Source organism: Mesoplodon densirostris, chromosome 8 (genome assembly GCF_025265405.1).
Source record: "Mesoplodon densirostris isolate mMesDen1 chromosome 8, mMesDen1 primary haplotype, whole genome shotgun sequence".
NCBI lineage: Eukaryota > Metazoa > Chordata > Mammalia > Artiodactyla > Ziphiidae > Mesoplodon > Mesoplodon densirostris.
In genome coordinates this window covers 32,656,768-32,668,788 of record NC_082668.1, presented here as the reverse complement: position 1 = coordinate 32,668,788, position 12,021 = coordinate 32,656,768, and the positions used below count along the sequence as shown (strand labels likewise).

Below are 12,021 nucleotides of genomic sequence, written 5' to 3'. Positions count from 1 at the left end.
ATTTTTCATCATTAGTGTAAAGGAATGCAAGAGGCTTCTGTGCATTAATTTTGTATCCTGCTACTTTACCAAATTCATTGATTAGCTCTAGTAGTTTTCTGGTAGCATCTTTAGGATTCTCTATGTATAGTATCATGTCATCTACAAACAATGACAGTTTTACTTCTTTTCAGATTTGGATTCCCTTTATTTCTTTTTCTTCTCTGATTGCTGTGGCTAAAATTTCCAAAACTATGTTGAATAATAGTGGTGAGAGTGGACAACCTGTCTTGTTCCTGATCTTAGTGGAAATGGTTTCAGTTTTTTACCATTGAGAATGGTGTTGGCTGTGGGCTTGTCATATATGGTCTTTATTATGTTGAGGTAAGTTCCCTCTCTGCCTACTTTCTGGACAGTTTTTATCATAAATGGGTGTTGAATTTTGTCAAAAGCTTTTTCTGCATCTATTGAGATGATCATATGGCTTTTCTCCTTTAATTTGTTAATATGGTCTATCACAATGCTTGATTTACGCATATGGAAGAATCCTTGCATTCCTGGGATAAACTTCACTTGATCATGGTGTATAACCCTTTTAATGTGCTATTGGATTCTGTTTGCTAGTATTTTGTTGAGGATTTTTGCATCTATGTTCATCAGTGATATTGGCCTGTAGTTTTCTTTCTTTGTGACATCTTTGTCTGATTTTGGTATCAGGGGGATGGTGGCCTCATAGAATGAGTTTGGGAGTGTTCCTCCCTATACTATATTTTGAAAGAGTTTGAGAAGGATAGGTATTAGCTCTTCTCTAAATGTTTGATAGAATTTGCCTGTGAATTCTCTTGTCCTGGACTCTTGTTTGTTGGAAAATTTTTAATCACAGTCTCAATTTCAGTGCTCGTGACTGGTCTGTTTATATTTTCTATTTCTTCCTGGTTCAGTGTAAGAAGTTGTGCTTTTCTAAGAATTTGTCCATTTCTTCCAGGTTGTCCATTTTATTGGCATATATCTTCTTGTAGTAATCTCTCATGATCCTTTGTATTTCTGCAGGATCAGTCTTTACTTCTCCTTTTTCATTTCTAATTCTATTGATTTGAGTCTTCATTTTTTTCTTGATCAGTCTGACTAATGGTTTATCAATTTCTTTATCTTCTCAAAGAACCAGCTTTTAGTTTTATTGATCTTTGCTATCATTTCCTTCATTTCTTTTTCATTTATTCCTGATCTGATATTCATGATTTCTTTCCTTATGCTAACTTTGGGTTTTTTTGTACTTCTTTCTCTAATTGCTTTAGGTGAAAAGCTAAGTTGTTTAATTGAGATGTTTCTTGTTTCTTGAAGTAGGATTGTATTGCTATAAACTTCCCTCTTAGAAATGCTTTTGCTGCATCCCATAAGTTTTGGGTGGTCGTGTTTTCATTGTCATTTGTTTTTAGGTTTTCCTAAAAACATTCTTCTTTGATTTCTTCAGTGATCTATTGGTTATTAAGTAGTGTATTGTTTAGCTTCCATGTGTTTGTATTTTTTACAGATTTTTTTCCTGTAATTGATATCTAGTCTCATACTGTTGTGGTCAGAAAAGATACTTGATATGATTTCAATTTTCCGAAATTTACCAAGACTTGATTTGTGACCCAAGATATGATCTATCCTGGAGAATGTTCCATGAGCACTTGAGAAGAAAGTGTATTCTGTTGTTTTTGGATGGAATGTCCTATAAATATCAATTAAGTCCATCTTGTTTAATGTATCATTTAAAGCTTGTGTTTCCTTATTTATTTTCAGTTTGGATGATCTGTCCATTGGTGAAAGGGGAGTGTTAAAGTCCCCTACTATGATTGTGTTACTGTCAATTCCCCCTTTTATGGCTGTTAGCCTTATGTATTGAGTTGCTCTTATGTTGGGTGCATAAATATTTACAATTGTTATATCTTCTTCTTGGATTGATCCCTTGATCATTATGTAGTGTCCTTCTTTGTCTCTTGTAATAGTCTTTATTTTAAAGTCTATTTTATCTGATATGAGAATTGCTACTCCAGCTTTCTTTTGATTTCCATTTGCATGGAGTATCTTTTTCCATCCCCTCACTTTCAGTCTGTATGTGTCCCTAGGTCTGAAGTGGGTCTCTTTTCTCTCAGCATATATATGAGTCTTATTTTTGTATCCCTTCAGCCAGTCTATGTCTTTTGGTGGGAGCATTTAATCCATTTACATTTAAGGTAATTATCGATATGTATGTTCCTATTACCATTTTCTTAATTGTTTTGGGTTTGTTATTGTAGGTCTTTTCCTTCTCTTGTGTTTCCTGCCTAGAGAAGTTCCTTTAGCATTTGTTGTAAAGCTGGTTTGGTGATGCTGAGTTCTCTTAGCTTTTGCTTGTCTGTAAAGATTTTAATTTCTCTGTCGAATCTGAATGAGATCCTTGCTGGGGAGAGTAATCTTGGTTGTAGGTTTTTCCCTTTCAACACTCTAAATATGTCTTGCCACTCCCTTCTGGCTTGCAGAGTTTCTGCTGAAAGATCAGCTGTTAACCTTATGGGGATTCCCTTGTATATTATTTGTTGTTTTTCCCTTGCTGCTTTTAATATTTTTTCTTTGTATTTAATTTCTGATAGTTTGATTAATATGTGTCTTGGCGGGTTTCTCCTCAGATTTATCCTGTATGGCACTCTCTGTTCTTCCTGGACTTGATAAACTATTTCCTTTCCCATATTAAGCAAGTTTTCTACTCTAATCTGTTCAAATATTTTCTCAGTCACTTTCTTTTTCTTTTCTTCTGGGACCCCTATAATTTGAATGTTGGTGCATTTAATGTTCTTCCAGAGGTCTATGAGATGGTCCTGAATTCTTTTCATTCTTTTTTCTTTATTCTGCTCTGCAGTAGTTATTTCCACTGTTTTTTCTTCCAGGTCACATATCTGTTCTTCTGCCTCAGTTATTCTGCTATTGATTCCTTCTAGAGAATTTTTAATTTCATTTATTGTGTTTTCCTCATGCTTTGTTTGCTCATTAGTTCTTCTAGGTCCTTGTTAAATGTTTCTTGTATTTTCTCCATTCTATTTCTAAGATTTTTGGACCATCTTTACTATCATTACTCTAAATTATTTTTCAGGTAGACTGCCTATTTCCTCTTCATTTGTTTGGTCTGGTGGGTTTTTACCTTGCTCCTTCATCTGCTATGTGTTTCTCTGTATTCTCATTTTGCTTAACTTACTGTGTTTGGGGTCTCCTTTTCGCAGGCTGCAGGTTTGTAGTTCCCGTCGTTTTTGGTATCTACCCCAGTGGCTAAGGTTTGTTCAGTGGGTTGTGTAGGCTTCCTTGTTGAGGGGACTGGTGCCTGTGTTCTGGCAGGTGAGGCTGGATCTTTTCTTTCTGGTGAGCAGGACTGCATCCGGTGGTGTGTTTTGGGGTGTCTGTGACTTTCTTATGATTTTAGTCAGCCTCTCTGCTAATGGATGGGGTTGTGTTCCTGTCTTGCTAGTTGTTTGGCATAGGGTGTCCACCACTGTAGCTTGCTGGTTGTTGAGTGGAGCTGGGTCTTAGCGTTGAGATGGAGATCTCTGGGGGAGCCTTTTCCATTTGATATTATGTGGAGCCAGGATGTCTCTTGTGGACCAATGTCCTGAGCTCGGCTCTCCCACCTCACAGGCATAGGCCTGACACCCAGCCAGAGCACCAAGACCCTGTCATCCACACAGCTCAGAAGAAAAGGGAGAAAAAAAAGGAAGAAAGAAAAAAATAAAATAAAAAGAAATAAAGTTATTAAAATAAAAATTATTAAAAATAAAAAATTTAAGAAAAGAAAAAAGAAAGAAGAGATCAACCCAACCAAAAAACAAATCCACCAATGATAATAAGCGCTAAAAACTAGACTTAAAAAAAAGAAAACAGGGGGCCTCCCTGGTGGCGCAAGTGGTTGAGAGTCTGCCTGTCGATGCAGGGGATACGGGTTCGTGCCCCGGTCTGGGAGGATCCCATATGCCGCGGAGCGGCTGGGCCCGTGAGCCATGGCCGCTGAGCCTGCGCGTCCGGAGCCTGCGCGTCCGGAGCCTGTGCTCCGCAACGGGGGAGGCCACAACAGTGAGAGGCCCGCATACCGAAAAAAAAAAAAAAAAAAAAAAAAAAGAAAACAGACAGAACCCTAGGACAAATGGTAAAAACAAATCTATACAGACAATCACACAAAGAAACATACACATGCACACTCACAAGAAGAGAAAAAGGAAAAAAATATAAATCTATATATAAAAAAAGGAAGCGAGCAACAAAATCAATAACCAAATCTAGCAATGATAATAAACTCTAAATACTAAACTAAGATAAATTTAAAACCAGAAACCAGTCAGTCGCATACAGCAAACCCCAAGTCTGCAGTTGCTCCCAAAATCCACTGCCTCAATTTTGGGATGATTCGTTGTGTATTCAAGTATTCCAGAGATGCAGGGTACATCAAGTTGATTGTGGAGATTTAATCCGCTGCTACTGAGGCTGCTGGGAGAAATTTCCCATTCTCTTCTTTGTTCTCACAGCTCCTGGGGTTCAGCTTTGGATTTGGCCCTGCCTCTGTGTGTAGGTCGCCTGAGACAGGAGAGGGTTAAAGGAGCAGCTGATTCGGGGGCTCTGGCTCACTCAGGCCCTGGGGAGGGAGGGGTACGGGTTGTGGGGCAAGCCTGTGGTGGCAGAGGCCAGCGTGATGTTGCAACAGCCTGAGGCGTGCCATGTGTTGTCCTGGGTAAGTTGTCCCTGGATCACGGGACACTGGCAGTGGTGGGCTGCACAGGCTCCTGGGAGGGGAGGTGTGGAGAGTGACCTGTGCTTGCACACAGGCTTCTTGGTGACTGCAGCAGCAGCCTTAGCATTTCATGTCCATCTCTGGTGTCTGCACTGATAACCCTGGCTTGCGTCCGTCTCTGGAGCTCATTTAGGCAGTGCTCTGAATCCCCTCTCCTTGCGCACCCTTTTGGGAAATCTGAGGTCTTCTGCCAGCGTTCAGTAGGAGTTCTGTAGGAGTTGTTCCACATGTAGATGTATTTCTGATGTATTTGTGGGGAGGAAGGTGATCTCCATGTCTTACTCCTCTGCCATCGTGAAGGTCTCCCTCCGGAGTATTCTTAATTAGCAGAAGGCATGTTTAAAATGGGTTTTCATTGGTAAAATTAATGACTTGTCAATATGCATTAAGGATTAAAAAATGGCTTTTAACTGGTGCAAATAGTGATTTTAAAGATATATGGATTGTATAACATATACTAGAGACTCCCTCTCTGATTTTATAAACAGACTAAGAATCTAGAAATCCCTGTGACCTGTACCCTTAGGGATATTGTTCCTGATTATCCTGTGTCTGGCCATTGACTCAACCCTCAGGCCGCCAGTGGCCTGATATCTACCATAAGGTTAATGGAACTCTGCCTCTAGAATATGGTCATTTCTGCCCCAAGTGAATATTGCATGCATCATGTAGTTAGACTATGTAAAAGGCCAAGAACTGGAATTTCATCAAACTTATCAAAAAGGTTATACGAGCTGTTTTGTGCCTGCTTCATAATAAATGTTTAATATGTACCTTTATGTGTGGCCAAATTTGGTCAGAGATTCCTTTTAATATAAACTAGTGAAGAGGTTGTATGGAACACAGTCGCTCTTTATCTGTCTCTAATTATAGGTGCTTACATTAGCCACAAAATAATCTTTGCAATGTTGCCCTTCACTCAGCATTTATCTCTTTTTAGCCACCTGCTAGATATTCTTAATATCACCCAGGTGCCTACAGTAAAAACCTCATAGATCTCCAGACTCAAGACCCAGAGGGATTCAGTGGATGCACAGGGCTCTCCTGGGTTAGCAGTCCCCTCAGGACTCTATGGTTTGTTCTGACTATTGCATGGTCCTTGTCCCCAAGTCCCAGAGGCAGTTAAGATTTCTCCACTTCCTTTTTGGGAACTGAAGACCTGAGAAGTCTTGACCAATACTTCCTGCAGACTAAGTTTCTTCCATGAGGCCATGATCAAACCCTTTGGTAATTAACACAGATATGGACATCCTGGGGCCCTATCAGAGAGGTGATGATGATGATGATGATGATGGTGAAGATTGTTAATACAATTTCCATTAGGCTAAAACCAATGTCACCATGGATTGTGTTTGGTTGCACATAAAATAAAACTTGAGGAATATTGGCTTAAACCATGAAGGTTTTTTCTTTTCATATAATACATCTAGAGTTGGGCAATCTAAAGCAGGTGCAGGCCTGCAGTGATGCAATCAGGGACCAAAAGCCTATCTTCCTGCTCTGTTATCATTCATTTGTGGCCCTTGTCCTCATGCTTTCAAGATGGCTGCAGCACCTCCAGGCATACAATGGGGAAGCAAGGGGGGCAAAAGGCTTTCACAAAATAAGTTTTTACATTTTTACTCAGTATGGAAAGCTCTCTCCAGGGAATTAAACTTACATTAAATTGACTTTGTCATCCCCTAGCTGCAAGGAAGTAGGGGAATGGGTAGTGACAGGTGACTAATAGTGCTTACTATCCCTGCTATTTACCAGTCACTTTGTCATACACTTTACATACTTACCATCTCTAGCATTACTCAGTAACCATTTTCTACATAATGAAACAGAATCAAAGACTTTTAGTAACTTGCCCAAGAAAATGGCAGATCCATGATTTGAATCCAGGTCAACTTGATTAATAGCAATAATAATAATAATAGTTAACATTGGTCAAATGCTTGCTATGCTTTGGATATTCCTCTAGGTGTTTTACATGCATCAACTCACTTCCTCCTCATAGAAATCTTCTGAGGAAGGTATTTTTATTATCTTTGTTATCAGATGAGGAAACCAAGGCTCAGAGAAGTTAAGTAACTTGCTTAGAGTCACTCAGGTTGTAAGAAGTGAGATTTGTGTTTAACTCAATTCTGTATGAATCCTTAGCTCTTGACCACCCACTACGCAGCTTCTGAAAAATCAAATCGCTCAAACTGTGAACACTGCCACCATCTTACTTCGGTAGTAGAGGCACCAAGCAAACAAGGCAATGGTTAAATACCAATAAGGCAGCTAATCAATACTTCAACTTAGAAGGATTAAACAGACGAGGAGTCTGAAAATGGAAACTGAAGATTCCAGAAATAGGAAGAAAATGAGTAAAGTCCAAGATGGTGTTTAAGCATATGCCAGAATATGCACTTAATATTTTTCCCTGACACAAAGGCCTTCTTTCTCTACATCAGTGTGTACTCTTGATGAAGTCACAAGGAAATATCTACCACAGAAGATGACCATTGCTCATTGTCTTCGCAACAACCATTCTCTATTCTTTATTAATGGAACTCCCATTTTACTAAGGGCAACAGTAGCCTCAGTTAAAATGTTTCACTTCCATAGACTTCCTTGCCTCTATGGGCTGGCCATATGACACAAGACTGGCCAATGATATGTAAGTAAGCACAGTCTTTCGGTTAGGGCTTCCAGAAAAGTTATTGTTTGTTGCTGAAAAAATACAAGCTTGTGTTTGCTTTGGCAATACATATACTAAAATTGGAACAATACAGATATTAGCATGGCCCTTGTGCAAGGATGACATGCATATTTTTGAAGTGTTCTGTATTTTGCACAGTTCCCAGAAGTTTTGATACTTCATTGGTTAATACCAAGGGAACAATGAGTCAAAGCACAGCATGTGGCATCAAATTTGGTGATTTTCCCCAGCAAAAGGAAAGAGAGATGGAGAGAGGAAGAGAGAGAGAGAGAGAGAGATGAGCTCTACTGGCTTATGCATTTTCCCTTTATTCATTCTTCTTCTTCCTGCCTGGAATGCAGTTGTGATGTCCAGTGGGGCAGCAGCCATCTCATGAGCATGAAGATTATAGTCTCTCACTAAGAATGGCTCAGTAGAAAGATAAACAACTGCTTAACTGTCAAGTCCCTGATAGCATTGTGGAGCCTCCATACCTTCTTAAGCTTGCCTATCTCTGGATTTGTGAGGATTTATGAAAAATAAACCTCTATTTAATTAAGCAGAAGTAGTTCCATTGTTGTTGTTGTTGTTGCTACATGAAGCTGAAGACAATACCAACTGATAGAGGTGTGCATGCTATTCTCCCCTTCAATCAGGTTTATTCTTGTTTACTACCAAAGTCATCTCCAGCATAAGACATATCATTGTCATTGACTTAGCTTCAACCATATGGGGGACCAGGTGTGATGTCAATTAGTTTGGAAGGAGTAGGCTTATGGCTCTGGTACCTTGCACTAAACAAGGCCTCAAGGAAAGGATATACAATGGAGAAAAGACAGTCTCTTCAATAAGTGGTGCTGGGAAAACTGGACAGCTACATGTAAAAGAATGAAATTAGAACTCTCCCTAACACCATACACAAAAAAACTCAAAGTGGTTTCGAGACCTAAATGTAAGAACGGACACTATAAAACTCTTAGAGGAAAACATAGGAATAACACTCTTTGACATAAATCACAACAAGATCTTTTTTAATTCACCTCCTAGAGTAATGGAAATAAAAACAAAAATAAACAGATGGGACCTAATGAAACTTAAAAGCTTTTGCACAGCAAAGGAAACCATAAACAAGATGAAAAGACAACCCTCAGAATGGGAGAAAATATTTGCAAACAAATCAACGGACAAAGGATTAATCTCCAAAATATATAAACAGCTCATGCAGCTCAATATTAAAAAAACAAACAACCCAATCCAAAAATGGGCAGAAGACCTAAATAGACATTTCTCCAAAGAAGACATATGGATGGCCAAGAAGCACATGAAAAGCTGCTCAACATCATTAATTATTAAAGAAATGCAAATCAAAACTACAGTGAGGTATCACCTCACACCAGTTAGAATGGGCATCATCAGAAAATCTATAAACAACAACTGCTGGAGAGGGTGTGGAGAAAAGGGAACCCTCTTGCATTGTTGGTGGGAATGTAAATTGATACAGCCACTATGGAGAACAGTATGGAGGTTCCTTAAAAAGCTAAAAATAGAATTACCATATGACCCAGCAATCCCACTACTGGGCATATACCCAGAGAAAACCATAATTCAAAAGGACAGCTGCACCCCAATGTTCATTGCAGCACTATTTACAATAGCCAGGTCATGGCAGCAACCTAAATGCCCATCAACAGATGAATGGATAAAGAAGATGTGGCACATATATACAATGGAATATTACTCAGCCATAAAAAGGAACAAAATTGGGTCATTTGTAGAGATGTGGATGGATCTAGAGACTGTCATACAGACTGAAGTAAGTCAGAAAGAGAAAAACAAATATCGTATGTTAACACATATATGTGGAACCTAGAAAAATGGTACAGATGAACAGGTTTGCAGGGCAGAAATAAAGACACGGATGTAGAGAACAAACGTATGGACACCAAGGGGGGAACATGGCGGTGGAGGTGGTGGTGTGATGAACTGGGAGATTGGGATTGACATATATGCACTAATATGTATAAAATGGATAACTAATAAAAACCTGCTGTATAAAAAAATAAATAAAATAAAATTCAAAAAAAAGAAAGAAGGCCTCAGGGTAGTAAGGTGACATTGTACAGAGTATAGGATTTAGCAAATCTAACCTTCATGACAATTTTGACTCCTCCACCCTGAGCCTCAGCTTCCTCATCTCTAAAATGAAGACTCTACAAATTCATCTTAAACATTTACTGAGAGTTGTGTGAAATGTCTAATTCAAGTGGTACATATGTGTGTATTTTTCATTATTATTAAGTCCCCTCTCTTACCAATACAAATGGAACAAATCACCTCACCCTCTACTACTCCTTTCTCAATGCATCCCTCTGTCTTCTAGTTATAATAAGAATGGTTTTTGGAAAAGGATCTGCCCCTAGGGTTTGGTCCTGGTTTTCATTTTAGGTAGAGTTTTTGAGGTTAAAAAAAAGTTGGTGGGGAAGAGAGTGGGGAGGAGAAAAAGTCTATAGAGTATAACCCCAGGCATGGATTGACTCTGCTTTCAGGGAGAAGAGAACCCACAAAAAGAGAGAAAACATCTCCCCGTTCCTCAGAACTTGCATTTTTCCCAAGTAAAAAGACTTGAGTTTGTGAAGATATCTTTAGGCTCATAAAGTATAACTGCATTTTTAATTAGGGTTTTCCTCGAGAGCTAAGTGTTCTGAAGTACGCTTTTGGTATCAAGTCATGATCATCCATACTATATATTTGTAGTATGCACATATATACACCACATACATATTTATATATAATATTAGTCTGTTACCATGACAACTATTACAGTACTAACAAATTAAGCATTGTGACTCTGCTGTAATAAGAAAAAAAGAAATTCAAATGAAACACCAAGCATTTGTTTAAGCACAAATAGCTGTAGTAATTAAATACACAGAGAAAATTTTAAAAAAACACAAATTAATATTTAGAAGCCTTTTCCAGTGTGAAAATCAGCTTTGATGTTGTTTTCCCTTTTCCATTGCATTGCATTATACATCTTTATAAATTAAGTTTGGCATTGGGTTAATGAGAATAGATCTGCTGTGTTGGAGCCCTCACACACCCAAAAACTCAGTTCCCAATCTAAATAGTTACATTTTACATAGTTGGTGAGAAAGATTTTATGGCTCTTTTTATTCATCAGAGAGAGGACTTTTTAAAAAGAAAGCTTAAATGTGAAGTTGGCCTTACATCCCCTGTTTCACTCAGACAACATGTAGAACTACCCCTGGGGTTTTGAATATATTAACATCCTTTCACAATTAACCCTAATGGGACAAGTGTAGCATTTTTCCATGTAGATTTATTCAAAGCTGGAAAACACATAGTGTTTAAATAGATCTCATTATATCAACTACACCAAATCTCTCCTCTTTACATACAGAGGATTGTACCTCTTTTCACTGTCATGCAACATTAAAATAGGAAGGCATACACAAGGATGACATGGATTTGACAAAAAATTAATGATTTGTACATCACTTTAATGCTTCAAATCTGCAATTCATGTATGCTAATTATTTCATAATGGTCTGTTGAAGAACAGAACTGTCATCCCGCTTCTTCACAGGTTTCTGGAAGCTCCGATTCAGCACAGACTTGCCCGGTTGGCTGCTGGATTCTGGGCTGTAACATGGCAGATCTATGAGAACATCCCCCTCCCCCTAACACAATTGTTCCTGGATGTGGTGCTTTAATCTCTCAGAGCTACAGTGGCATATCTCAAATAAGTGATTCCTGGGTGCCGCAGTACATACCAGGAGCAAGAGCATAGCATCGCTATATCTAAATGATTGATTTCTGGATTTTAGGCTGGCAGGCTATATACCTCAAAGGGCAGCTGTCAGCTTCCTAAATGTATGAAGTTGTATTATGCAGCACATTTTGAAAATGTGTGTACAATTCTTTTTTTTAAACTTATTTACAGATAAAAGGGCTGCAAAACTTGGAGAGAGGAAACAAAAGGGGCTAAAAAGATCAGATATCTTTTTTTTCTGTGAAATCATGTCTGTCTCCTCCAATGCAAGAAAAACAGCTACCCATCCCATTTTCCTTTAGTCTTTGTGCTGCTGGGGCGGAGACAAAGGCTGTCGCAACATCACGAGAGGGTGAGCTGAACTGCTTCACAGACCAAATGGAAACACAAGGGCTTGCTGGGAGCTGCGAGATTTGAAAACACGTTGCTCCATTTTTACTGGCGAGAAAGCCGATTTTCCCTGATCTCATGATAGGGGCTTGACCCAATGTGTTTCTCATATCACATCTGCTGATCTGTGAACCCAGCTACTGCGCATGACCGAAGAGAAGTTTACACAAAGGAAACAAGCATCAGATTTGTCTTCAGGTTTGAAATATCAGTCAGGTTCCTGCTTGCTGAAATTTTGTCTTGAAGACTCTAAAATGAAGATGTATTTCATTTAAAATATTTTTTTCACTGGGAAGTATGAATCCGAGATGATAACGGAAGAACTGAACTAGGCCAGGAAAAAAAAATGCTCCAAATGTAGTTGAGCTATTAAGAGATTTTAGATAATGAGGAATA

The 12,021-nt window shown here is 38.7% G+C and overlaps 1 non-coding gene across 1 annotated transcript; it reads left to right on the top strand.

Annotated features, from left to right (window-relative positions):
- Positions 1 to 7,492: 7,492 nt before the first annotated feature.
- Positions 7,493 to 7,596, top strand: LOC132495582 (U6 spliceosomal RNA). Its single transcript, XR_009533309.1, has one exon. It is a non-coding gene; the product is annotated as a U6 spliceosomal RNA (small nuclear RNA).
- Positions 7,597 to 12,021: the final 4,425 nt, after the last annotated feature.